Genomic DNA, 20410 nt, shown 5'->3' with positions numbered 1-20410 from the left:
AGCAAAGTTTAAAAAAGGTACTGTTAAAAACGGTCAATATCGGAGCAACTGTTGATAGTCAATCAGATCTGATCAAATCCCAGTTTGGAGTTGGTGGAGAAGAGATAGCTTGAAAAGTAGACTGCAGATTTCACAAGAGCTAGTTGTTGGAATATTTGCTTTTCTTTCACAAAAGAAAATGGTCTTCTATTGGACCAGAGGGTGTTTTGAAAGACGTCAAATTGGCAGGAAGGATTAGTTCAATGACTGAGGCTAGATATTTCAACCACGAAGGGACTCGAACCCTCAATCTTCTGATCCGAAGTCAGACGCCTTGTCCATTAGGCCACATGGTCACAAAAAATGCACCTTTCACAATTCACAAGTGCCATTGTTCATCTCCTAATTGAAACTAGTGTTTGCAAGTTCAGAAAGTGACAATTGTAAAAATGCTTAGTATAATCGTTTTTTTTGCAAGTTCAGTTTGGGACAGAGAGTAAATGATTGGACAACATTTGGATAGTTATTCAGGTTAGACCATTTCAGAGCTTGTCGTGGACCAGGAGTGATAGGTTGACTGGAGACTTCACATGTGAAAGTAATCAGAATAAATTCTCACTTTTTGAAATAAACACTGCAGCTGCATTGACTTAATAAGTTAGATTCACTGGCCAGTATGGGGATTGAACCCATGACCTTGGCGTTATTAGCACCACGCTCTAACCATCTGAGCTAACCGGCCTACCTTTGTAGAACTTTTGAAGCGAGCAAAGTTCAAAAAAGGTACTGTTAAAAACGGTCAAATATCGGAGCAATTGTTGATAGTCAATCAGATCTGATCAAATCCCAGTTTGGAGTTGGTGGAGAAGAGATAGCTTGAAAAGTAGACTGCAGATTTCACAAGAGCTAGTTGTTGGAATATTTGCTTTTCTTTCACAAAAGAAAATGGTCTTCTATTGGACCAGAGGGTGTTTTGAAAGACGTCAAATTGGCAGGAAGGATTAGTTCAATGACTGAGGCTAGATATTTCAACCACGAAGGGACTCGAACCCTCAATCTTCTGATCCGAAGTCAGACGCCTTGTCCATTAGGCCACATGGTCACAAAAAATGCACCTTTCACAATTCACAAGTGCCATTGTTCATCTCCTAATTGAAACTAGTGTTTGCAAGTTCAGAAAGTGACAATTGTAAAAATGCTTAGTATAATCGTTTTTTTTGCAAGTTCAGTTTGGGACAGAGAGTAAATGATTGGACAACTTTTGGATAGTTATTCAGGTTAGACCATTTCAGAGCTTGTCGTGGACCAGGAGTGATAGGTTGACTGGAGACTTCACATGTGAAAGTAATCAGAATAAATTCTCACTTTTTGAAATAAACACTGCAGCTGCATTGACTTAATAAGTTAGATTCACTGGCCAGTATGGGGATTGAACCCATGACCTTGGCGTTATTAGCACCACGCTCTAACCATCTGAGCTAACCGGCCTACCTTTGTAGAACTTTTGAAGCGAGCAAAGTTCAAAAAAAGGTACTGTTAAAAACGGTCAAATATCGGAGCAATTGTTGATAGTCAATCAGATCTGATCAAATCCCAGTTTGGAGTTGGTGGAGAAGAGATAGCTTGAAAAGTAGACTGCAGATTTCACAAGAGCTAGTTGTTGGAATATTTGCTTTTCTTTCACAAAAGAAAATGGTCTTCTATTGGACCAGAGGGTGTTTTGAAAGATGTCAAATTGGCAGGAAGGATTAGTTCAATGACTGAGGCTAGATATTTCAACCACGAAGGGACTCGAACCCTCAATCTTCTGATCCGAAGTCAGACGCCTTGTCCATTAGGCCACATGGTCACAAAAAATGCACCTTTCACAATTCACAAGTGCCATTGTTCATCTCCTAATTGAAACTAGTGTTTGCAAGTTCAGAAAGTGACAATTGTAAAAATGCTTAGTATAATCGTTTTTTTTGCAAGTTCAGTTTGGGACAGAGAGTAAATGATTGGACAACTTTGGATAGTTATTCAGGTTAGACCATTTCAGAGCTTGTCGTGGACCAGGAGTGATAGGTTGACTGGAGACTTCACATGTGAAAGTAATCAGAATAAATTCTCACTTTTTGAAATAAACACTGCAGCTGCATTGACTTAATAAGTTAGATTCACTGGCCAGTATGGGGATTGAACCCATGACCTTGGCGTTATTAGCACCACGCTCTAACCATCTGAGCTAACCGGCCTACCTTTGTAGAACTTTTGAAGCGAGCAAAGTTCAAAAAAGGTACTGTTAAAAACGGTCAAATATCGGAGCAATTGTTGATAGTCAATCAGATCTGATCAAATCCCAGTTTGGAGTTGGTGGAGAAGAGATAGCTTGAAAAGTAGACTGCAGATTTCACAAGAGCTAGTTGATTGGAATATTTGCTTTTCTTTCACAAAAGAAAATGGTCTTCTATTGGACCAGAGGGTGTTTTGAATGACGTGAAATTGGCAGGAAGGATTAGTTCAATGAGTGAGGCTAGATATTTCAACCACGAAGGGACTCGAACCCTCTATCTTCTGATTCGAAGTCAGACGCCTTGTCCATTAGGCCACATGGTCACAAAAAATGCACCTTTCACAATTCACTGGCCAGTATGGGGATTGAACCTGTGACCTTGGCGTTATTAGCACCATGCTCTAACCATCTGAGCTAACCGGCCTACCTTTGTAGAACTTTTGAAACGAGCAAAGTTCAAAAAAGGTACTGTTAAAAACGGTCAAATATCGGAGCAATTGTTGATAGTCAATCAGATCTGATCAAATCCCAGTTTGGAGTTGGTGGAGAAGAGATAGCTTGAAAAGTAGACTGCAGATTTCACAAGAGCTAGTTGTTGGAATATTTGCTTTTCTTTCACAAAAGAAAATGGTCTTCTATTGGACCAGAGGGTGTTTTGAAAGATGTCAAATTGGCAGGAAGGATTAGTTCAATGACTGAGGCTAGATATTTCAACCACGAAGGGACTCGAACCCTCAATCTTCTGATCCGAAGTCAGACGCCTTGTCCATTAGGCCACATGGTCACAAAAAATGCACCTTTCACAATTCACAAGTGCCATTGTTCATCTCCTAATTGAAACTAGTGTTTGCAAGTTCAGAAAGTGACAATTGTAAAAATGCTTAGTATAATCGTTTTTTTTGCAAGTTCAGTTTGGGACAGAGAGTAAATGATTGGACAACTTTTGGATAGTTATTGAGGTTAGACCATTTCAGAGCTTGTCGTGGACCAGGAGTGATAGGTTGACTGGAGACTTCACATGTGAAAGTAATCAGAATAAATTCTCACTTTTTGAAATAAACACTGCAGCTGCATTGACTTAATAAGTTAGATTCACTGGCCAGTATGGGGATTGAACCCATGACCTTGGCGTTATTAGCACCACGCTCTAACCATCTGAGCTAACCGGCCTACCTTTGTAGAACTTTTGAAGCGAGCAAAGTTAAAAAAAGGTACTGTTAAAAACGGTCAAATATCGGAGCAATTGTTGATAGTCAATCAGATCTGATCAAATCCCAGTTTGGAGTTGGTGGAGAAGAGATAGCTTGAAAAGTAGACTGCAGATTTCACAAGAGCTAGTTGATGGAATATTTGCTTTTCTTTCACAAAAGAAAATGGTCTTCTATTGGACCAGAGGGTGTTTTGAATGACGTGAAATTGGCAGGAAGGATTAGTTCAATGAGTGAGGCTAGATATTTCAACCACGAAGGGACTCGAACCCTCTATCTTCTGATTCGAAGTCAGACGCCTTGTCCATTAGGCCACATGGTCACAAAAAATGCACCTTTCACAATTCACTGGCCAGTATGGGGATTGAACCTGTGACCTTGGCATTATTAGCACCATGCTCTAACCATCTGAGCTAACCGGCCTACCTTTGTAGAACTTTTGAAACGAGCAAAGTTCAAAAAAGGTACTGTTAAAAACGGTCAAATATCGGAGCAATTGTTGATAGTCAATCAGATCTGATCAAATCCCAGTTTGGAGTTGGTGGAGAAGAGATAGCTTGAAAAGTAGACTGCAGATTTCACAAGAGCTAGTTGTTGGAATATTTGCTTTTCTTTCACAAAAGAAAATGGTCTTCTATTGGACCAGAGGGTGTTTTGAAAGACGTCAAATTGGCAGGAAGGATTAGTTCAATGACTGAGGCTAGATATTTCAACCACGAAGGGACTCGAACCCTCAATCTTCTGATCCGAAGTCAGACGCCTTGTCCATTAGGCCACATGGTCACAAAAAAATGCACCTTTCACAATTCACAAGTGCCATTGTTCATCTCCTAATTGAAACTAGTGTTTGCAAGTTCAGAAAGTGACAATTGTAAAAATGCTTAGTATAATCGTTTTTTTTTGCAAGTTCAGTTTGGGACAGAGAGTAAATGATTGGACAACTTTTGGATAGTTATTCAGGTTAGACCATTTCAGAGCTTGTCGTGGACCAGGAGTGATAGGTTGACTGGAGACTTCACATGTGAAAGTAATCAGAATAAATTCTCACTTTTTGAAATAAACACTACAGCTGCATTGACTTAATAAGTTAGATTCACTGGCCAGTATGGGGATTGAACCCATGACCTTGGCGTTATTAGCACCACGCTCTAACCATCTGAGCTAACCGGCCTACCTTTGTAGAACTTTTGAAGCGAGCAAAGTTCAAAAAAGGTACTGTTAAAAACGGTCAAATATCGGAGCAATTGTTGATAGTCAATCAGATCTGATCAAATCCCAGTTTGGAGTTGGTGGAGAAGAGATAGCTTGAAAAGTAGACTGCAGATTTCACAAGAGCTAGTTGTTGGAATATTTGCTTTTCTTTCACAAAAGAAAATGGTCTTCTATTGGACCAGAGGGTGTTTTGAATGACATGAAATTGGCAGAAAGGATTAGTTCAATGAATGAGGCTAGATATTTCAACCACGAAGGGACTCGAACCCTCTATCTTCTGATTCGAAGTCAGACGCCTTGTCCATTAGGCCACATGGTCACAAAAAATGCACCTTTCACAATTCACTGGCCAGTATGGGGATTGAACCTGTGACCTTGGCGTTATTAGCACCATGCTCTAACCATCTGAGCTAACCGGCCTACCTTTGTAGAACTTTTGAAACGAGCAAAGTTCAAAAAAGGTACTGTTAAAAACGGTCAAATATCGGAGCAATTGTTGATAGTCAATCAGATCTGATCAAATCCCAGTTTGGAGTTGGTGGAGAAGAGATAGCTTGAAAAGTAGACTGCAGATTTCACAAGAGCTAGTTGTTGGAATATTTGCTTTTCTTTCACAAAAGAAAATGGTCTTCTATTGGACCAGAGGGTGTTTTGAAAGACTTGAAATTGGCAGGAAGGATTAGTTCAATGACTGAGGCTAGATATTTAAACCACGAAGGGACTCGAACCCTCAATCTTCTGATCCGAAGTCAGACGCCTTGTCCATTAGGCCACATGGTCACAAAAAATGCACCTTTCACAATTCACAAGTGCCATTGTTCATCTCCTAATTGAAACTAGTGTTTGCAAGTTCAGAAAGTGACAATTGTAAAAATGCTTAGTATAATCGTTTTTTTTGCAAGTTCAGTTTGGGACAGAGAGTAAATGATTGGACAACTTTTGGATAGTTATTCAGGTTAGACCATTTCAGAGCTTGTCGTGGACCAGGAGTGATAGGTTGACTGGAGACTTCACATGTGAAAGTAATCAGAATAAATTCTCACTTTTTGAAATAAACACTGCAGCTGCATTGACTTAATAAGTTAGATTCACTGGCCAGTATGGGGATTGAACCCATGACCTTGGCGTTATTAGCACCACGCTCTAACCATCTGAGCTAACAGGCCTACCTTTGTAGAACTTTTGAAGCGAGCAAAGTTAAAAAAAGGTACTGTTAAAAACGGTCAAATATCGGAGCAATTGTTGATAGTCAATCAGATCTGATCAAATCCCAGTTTGGAGTTGGTGGAGAAGAGATAGCTTGAAAAGTAGACTGCAGATTTCACAAGAGCTAGTTGATGGAATATTTGCTTTTCTTTCACAAAAGAAAATGGTCTTCTATTGGACCAGAGGGTGTTTTGAATGACATGAAATTGGCAGGAAGGATTAGTTCAATGAGTGAGGCTAGATATTTCAACCACGAAGGGACTCGAACCCTCTATCTTCTGATTCGAAGTCAGACGCCTTGTCCATTAGGCCACATGGTCACAAAAAATGCACCTTTCACAATTCACTGGCCAGTATGGGGATTGAACCTGTGACCTTGGCATTATTAGCACCATGCTCTAACCATCTGAGCTAACCGGCCTACCTTTGTAGAACTTTTGAAACGAGCAAAGTTCAAAAAAAGGTACTGTTAAAAACGGTCAAATATCGGAGCAATTGTTGATAGTCAATCAGATCTGATCAAATCCCAGTTTGGAGTTGGTGGAGAAGAGATAGCTTGAAAAGTAGACTGCAGATTTCACAAGAGCTAGTTGTTGGAATATTTGCTTTTCTTTCACAAAAGAAAATGGTCTTCTATTGGACCAGAGGGTGTTTTGAAAGATGTCAAATTGGCAGGAAGGATTAGTTCAATGACTGAGGCTAGATATTTCAACCACGAAGGGACTCGAACCCTCAATCTTCTGATCCGAAGTCAGACGCCTTGTCCATTAGGCCACATGGTCACAAAAAATGCACCTTTCACAATTCACAAGTGCCATTGTTCATCTCCTAATTGAAACTAGTGTTTGCAAGTTCAGAAAGTGACAATTGTAAAAATGCTTAGTATAATCGTTTTTTTTGCAAGTTCAGTTTGGGACAGAGAGTAAATGATTGGACAACTTTTGGATAGTTATTCAGGTTAGACCATTTCAGAGCTTGTCGTGGACCAGGAGTGATAGGTTGACTGGAGACTTCACATGTGAAAGTAATCAGAATAAATTCTCACTTTTTGAAATAAACACTACAGCTGCATTGACTTAATACGTTAGATTCACTGGCCAGTATGGGGATTGAACCCATGACCTTGGCGTTATTAGCACCACGCTCTAACCATCTGAGCTAACCGGCCTACCTTTGTAGAACTTTTGAAGCGAGCAAAGTTAAAAAAAGGTACTGTTAAAAACGGTCAAATATCGGAGCAATTGTTGATAGTCAATCAGATCTGATCAAATCCCAGTTTGGAGTTGGTGGAGAAGAGATAGCTTGAAAAGTAGACTGCAGATTTCACAAGAGCTAGTTGTTGGAATATTTGCTTTTCTTTCACAAAAGAAAATGGTCTTCTATTGGACCAGAGGGTGTTTTGAATGACTTGAAATTGGCAGGAAGGATTAGTTCAATGACTGAGGCTAGATATTTCAACCACGAAGGGACTCGAACCCTCAATCTTCTGATCCGAAGTCAGACGCCTTGTCCATTAGGCCACATGGTCACAAAAAATGCACCTTTCACAATTCACTGGCCAGTATGGGGATTGAACCTGTGACCTTGGCGTTATTAGCACCACGCTCTAACCATCTGAGCTAACCGGCCTACCTTTGTAGAACTTTTGAAGCGAGCAAAGTTCAAAAAAGGTACTGTTAAAAATGGTCAAATATCGGAGCAATTGTTGATAGTCAATCAGATCTGATCAAATCCCAGTTTGGAGTTGGTGGAGAAGAGATAGCTTGAAAAGTAGACTGCAGATTTCACAAGAGCTAGTTGTTGGAATATTTGCTTTTCTTTCACAAAAGAAAATGGTCTTCTATTGGACCAGAGGGTGTTTTGAATGACGTGAAATTGGCAGGAAGGATTAGTTCAATGAGTGAGGCTAGATATTTCAACCACGAAGGGACTCGAACCCTCTATCTTCTGATTCAAAGTCAGACGCCTTGTCCATTAGGCCACATGGTCACAAAAAATGCACCTTTCACAATTCACTGGCCAGTATGGGGATTGAACCTGTGACCTTGGCATTATTAGCACCATGCTCTAACCATCTGAGCTAACCTTCCTACCTTTGTAGAACTTTTGAAACGAGCAAAGTTAAAAAAAGGTACTGTTAAAAACGGTCAAATATCGGAGCAATTGTTGAGAGTCAATCAGATCTGATCAAATCCCAGTTTGGAGTTGGTGGAGAAGAGATAGCTTGAAAAGTAGACTGCAGATTTCACAAGAGCTAGTTGTTGGAATATTTGCTTTTCTTTCACAAAAGAAAATGGTCTTCTATTGGACCAGAGGGTGTTTTGAAAGATGTCAAATTGGCAGGAAGGATTAGTTCAATGACTGAGGCTAGATATTTCAACCACGAAGGGACTCGAACCCTCAATCTTCTGATCCGAAGTCAGACGCCTTGTCCATTAGGCCACATGGTCACAAAAAATGCACCTTTCACAATTCACAAGTGCCATTGTTCATCTCCTAATTGAAACTAGTGTTTGTAAGTTCAGAAAGTGACAATTGTAAAAATGCTTAGTATAATCGTTTTTTTTGCAAGTTCAGTTTGGGACAGAGAGTAAATGATTGGACAACATTTGGATAGTTATTGAGGTTAGACCATTTCAGAGCTTGTCGTGGACCAGGAGTGATAGGTTGACTGGAGACTTCACATGTGAAAGTAATCAGAATAAATTCTCACTTTTTGAAATAAACACTACAGCTGCATTGACTTAATACGTTAGATTCACTGGCCAGTATGGGGATTGAACCCATGACCTTGGCGTTATTAGCACCACGCTCTAACCATCTGAGCTAACCGGCCTACCTTTGTAGAACTTTTGAAGCGAGCAAAGTTAAAAAAAGGTACTGTTAAAAACGGTCAAATATCGGAGCAATTGTTGATAGTCAATCAGATCTGATCAAATCCCAGTTTGGAGTTGGTGGAGAAGAGATAGCTTGAAAAGTAGACTGCAGATTTCACAAGAGCTAGTTGTTGGAATATTTGCTTTTCTTTCACAAAAGAAAATGGTCTTCTATTGGACCAGAGGGTGTTTTGAATGACGTGAAATTGGCAGGAAGGATTAGTTCAATGAGTGAGGCTAGATATTTCAACCACGAAGGGACTCGAACCCTCTATCTTCTGATTCGAAGTCAGACGCCTTGTCCATTAGGCCACATGGTCACAAAAAATGCACCTTTCACAATTCACTGGCCAGTATGGGGATTGAACCTGTGACCTTGGCATTATTAGCACCATGCTCTAACCATCTGAGCTAACCGGCCTACCTTTGTAGAACTTTTGAAACGAGCAAAGTTAAAAAAAGGTACTGTTAAAAACGGTCAAATATCGGAGCAATTGTTGATAGTCAATCAGATCTGATCAAATCCCAGTTTGGAGTTGGTGGAGAAGAGATAGCTTGAAAAGTAGACTGCAGATTTCACAAGAGCTAGTTGTTGGAATATTTGCTTTTCTTTCACAAAAGAAAATGGTCTTCTATTGGACCAGAGGGTGTTTTGAAAGATGTCAAATTGGCAGGAAGGATTAGTTCAATGACTGAGGCTAGATATTTCAACCACGAAGGGACTCGAACCCTCAATCTTCTGATCCGAAGTCAGACGCCTTGTCCATTAGGCCACATGGTCACAAAAAATGCACCTTTCACAATTCACAAGTGCCATTGTTCATCTCCTAATTGAAACTAGTGTTTGTAAGTTCAGAAAGTGACAATTGTAAAAATGCTTAGTATAATCGTTTTTTTTGCAAGTTCAGTTTGGGACAGAGAGTAAATGATTGGACAACTTTTGGATAGTTATTGAGGTTAGACCATTTCAGAGCTTGTCGTGGACCAGGAGTGATAGGTTGACTGGAGACTTCACATGTGAAAGTAATCCGAATAAATTCTCACTTTTTGAAATAAACACTACAGCTGCATTGACTTAATACGTTAGATTCACTGGCCAGTATGGGGATTGAACCCATGACCTTGGCGTTATTAGCACCACGCTCTAACCATCTGAGCTAACCGGCCTAACTTTGTAGAACTTTTGAAGCGAGCAAAGTTAAAAAAAGGTACTGTTAAAAACGGTCAAATATCGGAGCAATTGTTGATAGTCAATCAGATCTGATCAAATCCCAGTTTGGAGTTGGTGGAGAAGAGATAGCTTGAAAAGTAGACTGCAGATTTCACAAGAGCTAGTTGTTGGAATATTTGCTTTTCTTTCACAAAAGAAAATGGTCTTCTATTGGACCAGAGGGTGTTTTGAATGATGTGAAATTGGCAGGAAGGATTAGTTCAATGACTGAGGCTAGATATTTCAACCACGAAGGGACTCGAACCCTCAATCTTCTGATCCGAAGTCAGACGCCTTGTCCATTAGGCCACATGGTCACAAAAAATGCACCTTTCACAATTCACTGGCCAGTATGCGGATTGAACCTGTGACCTTGGCGTTATTCGCACCACGCTCTAACCATCTGAGCTAACCGGCCTACCTTTGTAGAACTTTTGAAACGAGCAAAGTTCAAAAAAGGTACTGTTAAAAACGGTCAAATATCGGAGCAATTGTTGATAGTCAATCAGATCTGATCAAATCCCAGTTTGGAGTTGGTGGAGAAGAGATAGATTGAAAAGTAGACTGCAGATTTCACAAGAGCTAGTTGTTGGAATATTTGCTTTTCTTTCACAAAAGAAAATGGTCTTCTATTGGACCAGAGGGTGTTTTGAAAGACGTCAAATTGGCAGGAAGGATTAGTTCAATGACTGAGGCTAGATATTTAAACCACGAAGGGACTCGAACCCTCAATCTTCTGATCCGAAGTCAGACGCCTTGTCCATTAGGCCACATGGTCACAAAAAATGCACCTTCCACAATTCACAAGTGCCATTGTTCATCTCCTAATTGAAACTAGTGTTTGCAAGTTCAGAAAGTGACAATTGTAAAAATGCTTAGTATAATCGTTTTTTTTGCAAGTTCAGTTTGGGACAGAGAGTAAATGATTGGACAACTTTTGGATAGTTATTCAGGTTAGACCATTTCAGAGCTTGTCGTGGACCAGGAGTGATAGGTTGACTGGAGACTTCACATGTGAAAGTAATCAGAATAAATTCTCACTTTTTGAAATAAACACTGCAGCTGCATTGACTTAATACGTTAGATTCACTGGCCAGTATGGGGATTGAACCCATGACCTTGGGTACACTCTCCTGTTGAATTCAAACATTTCCCCCGACTTTAAACACTAATGTGCCCATGATTCAGACACTTATTCCTGGGTACATGTGGTATCTGTCCCCCCCACTTTTCAGCCCTGCCCCACATTTTCGCAGCGGCGGATGCCGTGGAACACTGTACAAATCCCGTTTCAATAATTCCCCTCTACTCTAAAGTCGCATCTAAAACGTGATCTGATATAGCTGTGTATATTTTGTTATGTTTGATTGTTATATTCAATCTCATTAGCTACAGGCATTTTTTAAGCTTGTAAAGCTCTCACTCGCCACTCTGCTGTTCCACAGCGCCGCTTCCCCTCCCTCTGCTGAAATTATGAATGTAAGGCGTATAGTAATCATAGATAACACGGCAGGGTCCGTTACAGTTTGTTTTTATCTGATTTCAAATAAACAAAGTCTTGGCTTTCAGAATATTAAACTTGTTTCGGCAAATTCAGATCATAAATACAACTTTGAAGCTTGTAACGGCATAATTACAAGCAACGGAGTAACTTAACGTCACTGCAGGCATAACAGCAGCCGGTGTTTCTCGTGAGTGTTTTCCCCGGGAAACAAACACAATACACACAAACGCAAAAATACACAAACACACACGTATATACACACACACACTCGCGGGCTTCCCCTATCTTCCCTTCGTACTATTTTGATCATTTGCTCCGCTAATAATCAATCAGATCGATGGATTCCAGAGAAGAGGAAACTTTAAAGGCCTTTTTCTCAAAATGATGACTCTGTAACAGTCATTATATAATGTGACATATTTTGCTTAATATTTGGAGTAGCCTACAACAACAATCCTGATATCATTAGAAAGCTATGAATCTCCTCTTTCCAACAGTGTATACAACTCAAAATGTGTCTTCGGGTCAATGCGACTGATTTCGATGGAGCAGGTCACTTTGCATTATGTAAAATAAAGCAGGCAGACATAACAGGAAGAATATGTACATTTTAACCCAATCAAATAGGACATTGTCACACCATTCAAATGTATCCATGTAAATTACAACCAATAAAAAAGCTTAGATTTGTTTATTCGTTACGTTGTTTACTTTATTTGTCACGTTGTTCTGTGTGTGTTAGCCGTTAACCTAGATAGAAAAAATATATACACTTGCAAACATGTCAGAAGAACCAGCGCAGAAGAAAACTATACAGTCAATCTAAACTTAAATTAACAACTGGAAGGTCACATCCCTGACATCCACGTCTCCGGAGCTTGGACCTTCATCAATCATAGAACCAGCGAAGCCAGATAAACCCAAAAGCAACAGCTCTGCGGCCGCAGAGACTGTCAAAACCGCCGCCACCGCCGTCGTTGAACCGAAACAGGCTGGTTCTGACTGCATGGAGGTTTGTTGTCGGGACATTGAGACGGGTAAAGCTGCAGCTAACTGACCGCTAGATTATTTGGGCAAAGAGAAAGGTACTTCAACGCAGAATGGTACAAAAACAGAGAGTGGTTAATTCTTTGCAAAACCACTAAGCGGGCCTTCTGTGAAATATGCAGATTTGCTGCTGTCAAACGGCTTGTAACTTTCTCAAAATGTGGAGATGATAGCTTTGTTAATATCGGAGTTAATAACTGGAAAAAGTGCCCAAGCCTCCTGGACAGCCACGAAAAGTCTCATTTCCACAGAGAGTGTATTAAAAAAAGTGCGCTTTCTTCAGTCAAACACCAGTCAACATACAGCTTGTCAAACAACAGCGTATTGAGCAGGAAAAAAGAAGAGATGGAATGATGGAGCAACTGCGCAATTTCCAAAAGAACTCGTAGCTGAGAAAAACCCCACTCTGAAGAGCTTCATGCTCACCGGGAAATATGCATCATGAGACAATTAATGAACTTATAAATCTAATGTATCGGGAGTCTCTCACCACTATATTAACTGAAATTTAAAAGCAATGCAAAACATGCAGTTATTGTGCTTCCAGCAAACATCCACTGATAAACTGCGATGTTAACAACCTCATGATAACCTCATATGTTTTTAACTTAGGATCTACCATGTGTTTAGGTAAATGTGTGCATTTTATTATAAAGTTGTGTATATTTACAGACTGTTGCAAAAACTAAGAAACTTATAAACATCAGGTTTAAAACTAAAAGAGCACAATTAGAGATGTTTGGAGTTTTATTTCAGTTATTAATTTACATTTTTTGTCAAAGAGATGCTGATTTGATACCGTTGATACAGTTACGGCATTTCCTGTTTCTGCCGGAGAGAGGGGAGTTTGTCCCAAAGCTTGCCGCTGTATCTACTCCCTCCATCTGACAGGAGGGAGCCTCATGTGTCACTCCACGGAGTTCACTCCGTCACGGAGGGGGAGTGTGTAGGGGTAGGGTGTAGGGCGTGGTTTGGGATTGGGCCATACACACGCACCTTTTTGGCCCCCCCACTTCTAAAATGAATCCGGCGCGGTCTGCTGTCATTTTAAACATGTTCCCCGACTTTTTAACACACTTTTACCCATGTTTTGAGCACTTATTCCTGGGTCAATGTGTCATCTCTTCACCCTGGTCCTGAATTAAAACAGTTTGACCTTATTTTAACACTCATGTAGCCATGTTGGCAGCGCTGCTCACCGGGTAACACTTGAAATACACTGTCCTGTTGAATTAAAACATTTCCCCCGACTTTAAACACTAATGTGCCCATGTTTTGAGCACTTATTCCTGGCTAAATGTGTTATCTTTTCACCCTGGGTGTGTGTATGTCTGCCTTGAAGTGTGATATGCTGCTTAAAGCAGTGATTCTGCTGTTTTTAGTTTCTTGTACATTTAACAAATTAAATATGATTAATATGTACATTGTCCTGTCTATACTGACACGTTTATGTCCATAGCTCTGTCTGTTTATTGAGTACAATGTACACCGCCTAAAAACGACAATTATGACTGAATTAAAACAGTTTGACCTTATTTTAACACTCATGTAGCCATGTTTGCAGCGCTGCTCACCGGGTAACACATGAATTACACTCTCCTGTTGAATTAAAACATTTCCCCCGACTTTAAACACTAATGTCCCCATGATTCAGACACTTATTCCTGGGTACATGTGGTATGTGTTCCCCCCTGGGTGTGTGTATGTCTGCCTGGACGTGTGATATGCTGCTTAAAGCAGTGATTCTGCTGTTTTTAGTTTCTTGTACATTTAACAAATTAAATATGATTAATATGTACATTGTCCTGTCTATACTGACACGTTTATGTCCATAACTCTGTATGTTTATGTCGTCCAATGTACACTGTCTAAAAACGACAATAATGAGTTAATTAAAACATTTTGGCCGCTCATAGGCGGCCTGCCATGCACCCCTGACTTAAGCACACTGCCTTGGACAAAACCCCATGTGCATAACTGCCAGACAAGCGTGCCCCTGGTAACCTAAAAATATGAAAAGTGTCTGAGTGTCAGGAGTCCGCAGTTGGATGCTTAAGGGCGGACGGGAGACCACCACAAAATCCACCCCCTTGTTAGTCTTACCAGGGTCACGAGGTTCTGGAGGGTGTGAATATCTGGGTTTAGTCCGTGGGGGAGTGCTTAACTGCGGGGGCCCGGGGACTATGGAGGAGTGCCACTGTTAGGGACTCATGCTGGAGGTCTCTAGTCCGTCCTTTGGGGGTCTGTGAGCCGCCACATAGAGCCTGCATTTAAACAGATTCACCAGTTTATAACATTACTTTAGCCCTGACCAGAGCCCTGTTTTCTGGGTAAGACAGCGAGGTGCTGTACCCTGGGTCTCTGGGTCTATGGGTCTCTGAGACCCTGCTAACAGCAGTGACTCTGCTGCCTGAATTTAAACAGATTCACCAGTTTATAACATTACTTTAGCCCTGATCAGAGCCCTGTTTTCTGGGTAAGACAGCGAGGTGCTGTACTCTGGGTCTATGGGTCTCTGAGACCCTGCTAAAAGCAGTGACTCTGCTGCCTGAATTTAAACAGATTCACCAGTTTATAACATTACTTTAGCCCTGATCAGAGCCCTGTTTTCTGGGTAAGACAGCGAGGTGCTGTACCCTGGGTCTCTGGGTCTATGGGTCTCTGAGACCCTGCTAACAGCAGTGATTCTGCTGTTTTTAGCTCATTGTACTAATTAAATATGATTAATATGTACATTATCCCGTCTATACTGACACATTTATGTCCATAACTCTGTATGTTTATTGAGTCCAATGTACACCGTCTAAAAACGACAATTATGACTGAATTAAAACAGTTTGACAGCATTTTAACACTCATGCAGCCATGTTTCCAGCCCTGTTCCCTGGGTAACAATTGAATTACCCTCTCCTGTTGAATTAAAACATTAATATACCCATGATTCAGACAATTATTCCTGGGTAAATGTGTTATCTTTTCACCCTGATCCTGAATTAAAACAGTTCCCCCGACTTTAAACACTAATGTACCCATATTTTGCCCACTTATTCCTGGGTTAATATATCATCTTTTCCCCCTGGGTGTGTGTGGCACCATCTGGTGGAACATTTGTGAATTACACTAAAATCCAAAACTTTAATGTTTTTTATCTTAGCGAAATAATGGTTTATTGTACCCCAATGTAATGATCATTTATGATTCTGCAGACGTTGTCTACACGTGTATCACAACGGCTTATTTTTAGAGTGATTTGGAAAACTCGGTTAGCGAGGTTTATTTTTGTCAATATGAGATGCACTGTTTTCATGTCCCATGTACATGTCTGTACATATGGCCTCACGCACTACTAACACAGAGCAAGTTGTCCAACAAAGAAATCTACATTCTGCCGAAACCAGGGGTCGAACCAGGGACCTTTAGATCTTCAGTCTAACGGTCTCCCAACTGAGCTATTTTGGCACAACTTTTGATGGAACACAAACGTAAAACTAAGCAACATCAGATGGGTATGACAGACTTTTCAGAAAGTACAATTAACGTTTAAATACTAAGGATCTTCATTCTACAACAGTAGATGCCACAAAACTTTACAGCCTTAAGTCAGCATCTATAACAAGCTGAAGCTGTCCGAATTGGCAAACTACGAGTCAACAAGGATAACCTTCAGCAACTTGTCTTGTATAGTAAGCTACCTGGTACACAAGTCAAACAAGGGGCATTTAGATATTTGCTCACAACCTGGGAGTCATCATGTTCAACCATTGAGCAAGTTGTCCAACAAAGAAATATACGTTCTGCTGAAACCAGGGATTGAACCAGGAAACTTTAGATCTTCAGTCTAACGCTCTCCCAACTGAGCTATTTCGGCACAGCTATTGATGGAATACAAACTTAAAACTAAGCAACATATGCTGGGTATGACAGACTTTTCAGAAAGTACAACTAACGTTTAAATACTAAGGATCTTCAGACAACACAACTTCACTGCCTTAAAGCTCCCATGTCATGCTTTTCCGGTTATTACCCGTCCCCTTGTGTGTTATGAAGGTTTTTATGCATGTAAACGGTGTGCAGAGTCAAAACCCTCAAAGTACACCCTGTAGCGAGTAAAACTCTAACACAGAAAATACCTCCCCAAAACGCCTCGTTGGAGATACGTCACTGCCCATTTGAGTCTTCCATTTAGTTCCGGGTACGGCCTGATGTCATGCGGTACCCGGAACGAAATGGACCAATCCCGAAGAGCTATGGCCACACCCAGCGGCGCTGGCCGCACCCTCTGCCAGCCTAACATTTACTGTTGGAAGCTCTGGTTCAGTTCACAATCGATCCAGTCATGCCACTGCCAAGGACCTGTTTCCTGAAATGTGAGGAGAAATCTGAGCTGTTTGTCCTACCGACGGAAGAACCACGACGAAGTCAGTGGTTGAAATGTCTTTTTAACACTGTTCCTCCAGAGGTTCGAAGAATCGGCATTTCACAGACGAAAGCTTCCAAAACATTGCCCAGTTTGAGGCCGGATATGCACAGCTTGTTTGGACCGTTTGGAGCAGGGGAAGATTCGGGTACACAACCTGTAAGTTTGCATTGTTATTTGTGTATTTATCAAACAAGGTATCTACCACGACTGTTTAAATGTGTAAACATGTTTCGGACTGCTAAGCCAGTGCTAACTGTGCTAACTAAGTTGCTCGCATTTCCATATATCAACTCCAATATTAGCAGATCGCCTTACATACATGTTCCTCATAGCTGGATAATGTCTGCATTCACACACGAAATAGTCATAGACCGTATACTCCTGGTGATTTACCGTACGGTCAGTCGCGAAACGTAATTACATTATAGCTGGCGTAGCCGACGGAGCTAGACCTTAGTTTGGTCGGAAAAACATTTTTGTTATGCTACGTTGCTAGCGTTTAAATATATCAACTACAATGTCAGCAGATGGCCTTACATGTTTGTCATGGCAGGAGAATGTCTGCAGTCACACACACGGAATACTCATACAGTATACTCCGGGTGATTTACCGTACATTGTGACAGCACATGTACATACTGCATGTATAGCTAACGAGGCTAGCTGTATGCTAGCGCAAAACAATGTATTCATGCAAGTTACAATGTATGACCGAACGTAGCAGAATACCCGTATAATATTGCAATTATAAACACGTTATTGCTAGCCTAATATGAACCACTAGCTTTTGTTCATAGTAGTTTTATTACACTCCATTATAGTTGCCGTTCCTCCAAGCTAACGTTCATATCGTGTTAGCTACCAAGGTAAACAAAGCTAGGTTAGCTCTCTTTGCCCGCTCACAGACCCCCAACGGACGGTCTAGAGACCTCCAAGAGGTGTCCCTGAAATGGGGACTCTGTTTATTTCACACTTCCAGCAGAGACAACGGGGAAATCCCCTCTCTTTGCCCGCTCACAGACCACCAAAGGACGGTACATTACAGTTGGCTTTCCTCCGACGCTGATAGCATGTATAGCTAACGAGGCTAGCTATACATGCTAGCGGGAAACATTGTATGACCGAACGTAGCAGACTACCCGTAGAATAATGCAATTATAAACACGTTATTGCTAGCCTAATATGAACCACTAACTTTTGTTCATAGTAGTTTTATTACACTCCATTATAGTTGCCGTTCCTCCAAGCTAACGTTCATATCGTGTTAGCTACCAAGGTAAACAAAGCTAGGTTAGCATATTAGCAGCCAAGCTGTTCATTAGATAGATCCACACTCCTACCACAACTACTACTAACGAATCTAAAACAACTAAGTTTCTCTAATATTTTGTGATTTGCATTTTATTTCGTCCAGCCAGATCCTGCCGGACAATACATGACTGGACGACCACACTGAGGCATCGTCTCAAAAAGCCCCGGCTGCTATAAGCAAGATGCCGACAACGGGGAGTAATTGACGATATACCGTGTATATATGTATATTTACGTTCATTTTGTACATTTCTAAAAATAAAGTTTAATGGAAATACTTAGTAGGCCTATCCTTTCTTCCCTGAATTATTTGCTCCTATAACATATCATTCATATATAGCAAACCATGATTTGATTTCTCATCAAACAGTAGTAGTTTATAACGGGTAAAAATAACTTACTCTTTGTTATGACCGGCTCGTAGGCCACAATGGAAAGACAAGGAGACATACACGAGTTTACAAAACCACGGCACATTTATTGTGGTAAATGCAGAGATAGGTGGTCAGGGGAGAGGATTGCTGAGCTGCTTGGAGGGAGAGAGGGGCTGCCGTTTGACTCCGGGCAGCTGGCTAGCACCTCGGCTCCGGCCAGGTGTCCGTGATCGCGCTGATTAGCCTCTTCAGCTCCACCCCATCGTAAGACAAAGGCCCTGGGGCCGTCACACTTTTCTATAACAACAGTTGTAGCTACAGTTCGGTTAGTTGGCGTATAAAATATACGGCTGTACCGACGCCATGATAAGACTGATGTTCGGCTGAGAGCAGCCGTTTAGACATGGGCGCAGCCTCTCTGGTGGTTGACTAATCAGAACAGAGTGGCCGAGCTGACCAATCGGAGCACACTAGGCTCACAGGGAGGGGGGGCAAGAGCTCCAACGAGTCGTTTAGTGGAGAGAGTGAATACTGCTGATACACATGCTTGACAGAGATGCTGTATGCGAAACCAATGTGAGTTTGGAAAATTGCACAGTATAAATCTATTTTAGTATACCTCAACAATGTAATTATGATCAGTGGAAATGGCCATGACATGGGCCCTTTAAGTTAGAAGCTATAACACATTTTGTCCGAATGCTGTCCAAATTCGCAAACTACGAGTCAACCAGCATAACCATTGAGCAACTTGTCCTCTTTAGTAAGCGAACTGCTACCCAAGTCAAACAAGGGGCATTTAGATATTTGCTCACAACCTGGGAGTCATCTTGTTCAACCATTGAGCAAGTTGCCCACCAAAGAAATCTACCTTCTGCCGAAACCGGGGATCGAACCAGAGACCTTTAGATCTTCAGTCTAAAGCTCTCCCAACTGAGGTATTTCTGCACATATTTTTGATGGAACACAAACGTAAAACTAAGCAACATCTGATGGGTATGACAGACTTTTCAGAAAGTACAACTAACGTTTAAATACTAAGGATCTTCATTCTACAACAGTAGATGCCACAAAACTTTACTGCCTTAAGTCAGCATCTATAACAAGCTGAAGCTGTCCGAATAGGCAAACTACGAGTCAACAAGGATAACCTTTAGCAACTTGTCCTCTATAGTAAGCTACCTGGTACACAAGTCAGACAAGGGGCATTTAGATATTTGCTCACAACCTGGGAGTCATCATGTTCAACCATTGAGCAACTTGTTCACCTGAAAAATCTACCTTCTGCCGAAACCAGGGATCGAAGCAGGGACCTTTAGATTTTCAGTCTAACGCTCTCCCAACTGTGCTATTTCGGCACAACTTTTGGTGAAATACAAACGTAAAACTAAGCAATTAATCTGGGTATGACAGACTTTTCAGAAAGTATAACTATAAATAATTGTGTTAAGTACACTAAAAGTGTACTTAACAAAATTATTTATTTATTATTGACCTCGAGTAAAAATCTAATTGAATGCACACATTTCTGAAGATGTTAACTTAAAATTAACATTATAAACCTGAATAAGTATTGATCATAATAAAGCTGAAAAACATTAAAAAACGTGTCTCTCACGTGTCGCGAGCGTTGGCAGTGACGGGGGGGTGGGAGAGGTGGAGAGGACGCTGAACTGTTAAGGCAGGAGGGGGGGGGGGGAGCACACTGAACTGTTGTGAACTGTTAGCGCCGGTGTTATGCCATTTTAGTGACTGAATCCCTAATGCTAACGTTAGCTACATTTGAAAAGT

General features: G+C 41.0%; 37 non-coding genes across 37 annotated transcripts; all 37 read right to left on the bottom strand.

The window, feature by feature from the left end:
* Window positions 1-262: 262 nt before the first annotated feature.
* Window positions 263-335, bottom strand: trnar-ucg. The gene has a single exon. It is a non-coding gene; the product is annotated as a tRNA-Arg (tRNA).
* Window positions 336-647: 312 nt separating this feature from the next.
* Window positions 648-721, bottom strand: trnai-aau. The gene has a single exon. It is a non-coding gene; the product is annotated as a tRNA-Ile (tRNA).
* Window positions 722-1008: 287 nt separating this feature from the next.
* Window positions 1009-1081, bottom strand: trnar-ucg. Its single transcript has one exon. It is a non-coding gene; the product is annotated as a tRNA-Arg (tRNA).
* Window positions 1082-1393: 312 nt separating this feature from the next.
* On the bottom strand, window positions 1394-1467 carry trnai-aau. Its single transcript has one exon. It is a non-coding gene; the product is annotated as a tRNA-Ile (tRNA).
* A 288-nt stretch (window positions 1468-1755) lies between these two features.
* On the bottom strand, window positions 1756-1828 carry trnar-ucg. The gene has a single exon. It is a non-coding gene; the product is annotated as a tRNA-Arg (tRNA).
* A 311-nt stretch (window positions 1829-2139) lies between these two features.
* Window positions 2140-2213, bottom strand: trnai-aau. Its single transcript has one exon. It is a non-coding gene; the product is annotated as a tRNA-Ile (tRNA).
* Window positions 2214-2501: 288 nt separating this feature from the next.
* trnar-ucg lies at window positions 2502-2574 on the bottom strand. The gene has a single exon. It is a non-coding gene; the product is annotated as a tRNA-Arg (tRNA).
* Window positions 2575-2601: 27 nt separating this feature from the next.
* trnai-aau lies at window positions 2602-2675 on the bottom strand. The gene has a single exon. It is a non-coding gene; the product is annotated as a tRNA-Ile (tRNA).
* Window positions 2676-2962: 287 nt separating this feature from the next.
* trnar-ucg lies at window positions 2963-3035 on the bottom strand. Its single transcript has one exon. It is a non-coding gene; the product is annotated as a tRNA-Arg (tRNA).
* A 312-nt stretch (window positions 3036-3347) lies between these two features.
* trnai-aau lies at window positions 3348-3421 on the bottom strand. Its single transcript has one exon. It is a non-coding gene; the product is annotated as a tRNA-Ile (tRNA).
* Window positions 3422-3708: 287 nt separating this feature from the next.
* Window positions 3709-3781, bottom strand: trnar-ucg. The gene has a single exon. It is a non-coding gene; the product is annotated as a tRNA-Arg (tRNA).
* A 27-nt stretch (window positions 3782-3808) lies between these two features.
* trnai-aau lies at window positions 3809-3882 on the bottom strand. Its single transcript has one exon. It is a non-coding gene; the product is annotated as a tRNA-Ile (tRNA).
* A 287-nt stretch (window positions 3883-4169) lies between these two features.
* Window positions 4170-4242, bottom strand: trnar-ucg. The gene has a single exon. It is a non-coding gene; the product is annotated as a tRNA-Arg (tRNA).
* Window positions 4243-4556: 314 nt separating this feature from the next.
* On the bottom strand, window positions 4557-4630 carry trnai-aau. The gene has a single exon. It is a non-coding gene; the product is annotated as a tRNA-Ile (tRNA).
* A 287-nt stretch (window positions 4631-4917) lies between these two features.
* Window positions 4918-4990, bottom strand: trnar-ucg. The gene has a single exon. It is a non-coding gene; the product is annotated as a tRNA-Arg (tRNA).
* A 27-nt stretch (window positions 4991-5017) lies between these two features.
* trnai-aau lies at window positions 5018-5091 on the bottom strand. Its single transcript has one exon. It is a non-coding gene; the product is annotated as a tRNA-Ile (tRNA).
* Window positions 5092-5378: 287 nt separating this feature from the next.
* On the bottom strand, window positions 5379-5451 carry trnar-ucg. The gene has a single exon. It is a non-coding gene; the product is annotated as a tRNA-Arg (tRNA).
* A 312-nt stretch (window positions 5452-5763) lies between these two features.
* trnai-aau lies at window positions 5764-5837 on the bottom strand. Its single transcript has one exon. It is a non-coding gene; the product is annotated as a tRNA-Ile (tRNA).
* Window positions 5838-6124: 287 nt separating this feature from the next.
* Window positions 6125-6197, bottom strand: trnar-ucg. Its single transcript has one exon. It is a non-coding gene; the product is annotated as a tRNA-Arg (tRNA).
* Window positions 6198-6224: 27 nt separating this feature from the next.
* Window positions 6225-6298, bottom strand: trnai-aau. Its single transcript has one exon. It is a non-coding gene; the product is annotated as a tRNA-Ile (tRNA).
* Window positions 6299-6586: 288 nt separating this feature from the next.
* trnar-ucg lies at window positions 6587-6659 on the bottom strand. The gene has a single exon. It is a non-coding gene; the product is annotated as a tRNA-Arg (tRNA).
* Window positions 6660-6971: 312 nt separating this feature from the next.
* On the bottom strand, window positions 6972-7045 carry trnai-aau. Its single transcript has one exon. It is a non-coding gene; the product is annotated as a tRNA-Ile (tRNA).
* A 287-nt stretch (window positions 7046-7332) lies between these two features.
* trnar-ucg lies at window positions 7333-7405 on the bottom strand. Its single transcript has one exon. It is a non-coding gene; the product is annotated as a tRNA-Arg (tRNA).
* Window positions 7406-7432: 27 nt separating this feature from the next.
* trnai-aau lies at window positions 7433-7506 on the bottom strand. The gene has a single exon. It is a non-coding gene; the product is annotated as a tRNA-Ile (tRNA).
* Window positions 7507-7793: 287 nt separating this feature from the next.
* trnaq-uug lies at window positions 7794-7866 on the bottom strand. Its single transcript has one exon. It is a non-coding gene; the product is annotated as a tRNA-Gln (tRNA).
* A 388-nt stretch (window positions 7867-8254) lies between these two features.
* trnar-ucg lies at window positions 8255-8327 on the bottom strand. The gene has a single exon. It is a non-coding gene; the product is annotated as a tRNA-Arg (tRNA).
* A 312-nt stretch (window positions 8328-8639) lies between these two features.
* Window positions 8640-8713, bottom strand: trnai-aau. Its single transcript has one exon. It is a non-coding gene; the product is annotated as a tRNA-Ile (tRNA).
* A 287-nt stretch (window positions 8714-9000) lies between these two features.
* Window positions 9001-9073, bottom strand: trnar-ucg. The gene has a single exon. It is a non-coding gene; the product is annotated as a tRNA-Arg (tRNA).
* A 27-nt stretch (window positions 9074-9100) lies between these two features.
* trnai-aau lies at window positions 9101-9174 on the bottom strand. The gene has a single exon. It is a non-coding gene; the product is annotated as a tRNA-Ile (tRNA).
* Window positions 9175-9461: 287 nt separating this feature from the next.
* trnar-ucg lies at window positions 9462-9534 on the bottom strand. Its single transcript has one exon. It is a non-coding gene; the product is annotated as a tRNA-Arg (tRNA).
* A 312-nt stretch (window positions 9535-9846) lies between these two features.
* Window positions 9847-9920, bottom strand: trnai-aau. The gene has a single exon. It is a non-coding gene; the product is annotated as a tRNA-Ile (tRNA).
* Window positions 9921-10207: 287 nt separating this feature from the next.
* Window positions 10208-10280, bottom strand: trnar-ucg. The gene has a single exon. It is a non-coding gene; the product is annotated as a tRNA-Arg (tRNA).
* Window positions 10281-10668: 388 nt separating this feature from the next.
* trnar-ucg lies at window positions 10669-10741 on the bottom strand. Its single transcript has one exon. It is a non-coding gene; the product is annotated as a tRNA-Arg (tRNA).
* Window positions 10742-15900: 5159 nt separating this feature from the next.
* On the bottom strand, window positions 15901-15973 carry trnaf-gaa. The gene has a single exon. It is a non-coding gene; the product is annotated as a tRNA-Phe (tRNA).
* A 336-nt stretch (window positions 15974-16309) lies between these two features.
* trnaf-gaa lies at window positions 16310-16382 on the bottom strand. Its single transcript has one exon. It is a non-coding gene; the product is annotated as a tRNA-Phe (tRNA).
* A 3112-nt stretch (window positions 16383-19494) lies between these two features.
* Window positions 19495-19567, bottom strand: trnaf-gaa. The gene has a single exon. It is a non-coding gene; the product is annotated as a tRNA-Phe (tRNA).
* Window positions 19568-19904: 337 nt separating this feature from the next.
* On the bottom strand, window positions 19905-19977 carry trnaf-gaa. The gene has a single exon. It is a non-coding gene; the product is annotated as a tRNA-Phe (tRNA).
* Window positions 19978-20410: the final 433 nt, after the last annotated feature.

Source organism: Trematomus bernacchii, unplaced genomic scaffold, assembly GCF_902827165.1.
Source record: "Trematomus bernacchii unplaced genomic scaffold, fTreBer1.1, whole genome shotgun sequence".
NCBI lineage: Eukaryota > Metazoa > Chordata > Actinopteri > Perciformes > Nototheniidae > Trematomus > Trematomus bernacchii.
The sequence above is the reverse complement of the archived record's forward strand: the minus strand, read 5'-3'. Positions and strand labels throughout refer to the sequence as shown.